Source organism: Lactuca serriola, chromosome 4 (genome assembly GCF_051521515.1).
Source record: "Lactuca serriola cultivar US96UC23 chromosome 4, Lser_US96UC23_V15, whole genome shotgun sequence".
Lineage (NCBI taxonomy): Eukaryota > Viridiplantae > Streptophyta > Magnoliopsida > Asterales > Asteraceae > Lactuca > Lactuca serriola.
This window is the reverse complement of record NC_136411.1, coordinates 47,738,532-47,740,984: the sequence shown is the minus strand read 5'-3', so window position 1 is coordinate 47,740,984 and position 2,453 is coordinate 47,738,532.

The window sequence follows — 2,453 nt, the reverse complement described above, 5'->3', positions numbered from 1 at the left end:
CGCTTTTGTTAATTTTTGTAAACCGACCCTTGTAGTAGATGGAGCCCACCTAAAGGGCGAGTTCAAAGGTAGCATGTTACTTGCAGTTACTAAGGACGGACAAAACCAAATATTACCAATTGCATATGGTATATCCAAAAATGAGTGTACATATTCTTGGGCATGGTTTTTTCAAAAACTACGTGATTGCATATGCAATATGGAGGAGCTTACAATTATATATGATATGTCTCCATCTATAACGACATCCATTGCCAACATTTTTCCTCAGTTTTCAAAGAGGAGCTCGGAGAGGTTGCAGTGCACACACCATAGTCAGTTAGCCTGGGAATGTTTTACTCTGATAATAAGATTATGTTTTGAATTGATACTCGGAAACTATGTTATGACTTATCATACGGTTTTTATAAATATGGTTTTAGTAATGTTTAAAAAAAAAACTTTTAGTCGTGATTTTGGGTCGTTACAAGTTGGTATCAGATCCTTGGTTTGAGGGATTCAGACACACTTGAGAGTGTGTCTGGACTCAAACTAAGGGATCGGTAAAAAGGTTTTCAAAAGAAGAACATTTTTTAAAAGAATTTTGGTAAAAGGAGTTGAGAAAAGAAAAGAGTTTTAGAAAAAGCGAAAGGAATATTTAGAAAGAAAATAACTTGAAAAGAGAAAAAGGGTGTGGTGCATGCAATCAGCCGAGCTCAAGTAAGTACTCCCAAATTACCCATACAAGTTTATGATCATCGTGTTGGATATAGTGTCTAAGTCCATAACTTTATTTGGTATGTACTTGATCCGACCCGACATGGTCCATTTGGGTTGCATGGCATTGCAATACTTGGATAGACTAAATGAGAGAATATGACACTTATGATTATTAATATATTATAAGTTCTAATATATTAATAATAGTATTATTTAATTAGTATTTGATCAAGTATTAATCTAGTATTAATTTGGTGATCAAAGTGAGACTAATTAAATATATAGGGTTGATTATGACAATCATCAAATCTTTTATGGTGGATTAATGATCCATGGTTTATGGGTTATGGATGTAACCATTTGGAGCTCCATGGATAGTCCATGGGAGTTACAAACCCATGGGTCATGAGAAATGAAGAGTCATGACAATTAAGAGTATTCATGTGAAAACCCTAATTGTGACACCACTATAAAAGATACCCTTTGGCTAGTGAAATCGGACCTAGTAAGGTTACTAGAGAGGGCATAACCGATTTTAAGTGCTAGAAGTATTCTCTCTAGTTATTCCAAGTTTTGTGGTGTTGTGTGAAGCATTTGAGGCACAACATTTGGGGTGCTAGGCTCACAAAGTCTTGAAGGAATCCAAGCAACAACAAGGTATGTATTTCTACTATGTTTTATGTTTCATATATTCCCCATGCCATGCTAGTTAGGAAATAACCTTGAAAAAGAAATTTGCATGTATATAGAGAAAACATAGATTCAAGGTTATTAGGGTTGCATGTACACTTAGGAAGTGTTAGAATGCTCAAAACCCATAAGTGGTATCAGAGCCTAGGATTGTTTTCTGTATACTTGATGCAAAACTGCTTGAAAATCGAAAAAACTACTCACTGTCGACTGGACTCGCCGAGTTCATGGGGAGGACTCGCAGAGTCCATGTACAAATTCATCCTACTCGTCGAGTAGGATCATGCACTCGACGAGTAGGTGCGTGTTGGGCAGTCTTTTCATGTTTTGTTGCTGGAAATGGATTAAAATCATTATCCCAATCTGTTTTGGACTTGTAAAACCTGTTTTTCAAAATGATAATGATTATGTTAACCCATTTTCACATGGCTTTTATCAATTTTCAATAATTGTATATGTTAATATGATTCATGAAATTGCTTGGCATGAATTTGTGGTCTTATGAGTTTTTAGAAGATCATAGGAATTATGTGTAACCTCCATGTGTGTTTAATTCATGATCTTAATTGTAATGATGGTGTCCATAACTTGTCCTCAAGTTATGGATAACCAAAAGTCACTTCTTTTAATTGTGATTAAAGAACTAAAGAGGTTTCATAAAATGAAGAGTCTTCATTTTTATGAACCATTAAAACTCATAAGTTACAATTTGAAGAGACTTGGAATAGTTTCAATTCTTGCCCTCAAGTTTTGGAATTTAAAAAGTCTTACACTCTAATACTTTAATTCCAAATTAAACCTTAGATTTTTAAAAAGTTTAAAAATCAACACTTATACTATTATTATAATTTTATTATATAGATATGTATAAGAATATGTCATTCTTACCGTTAGTAGGCCTCATTCATAAAGCCGGACTATAAGGGGGGTATAAAGTTGTTGCCTATAAAATGGTGACTTAATGGGTGTCCACTCTCACCCACCACTTCCTTGATCGGTGGAGGGTCGTTAGCCGAACGGGTAGGATATGACTTTAAATTCTCATTAAAAGTATAATGAATTAT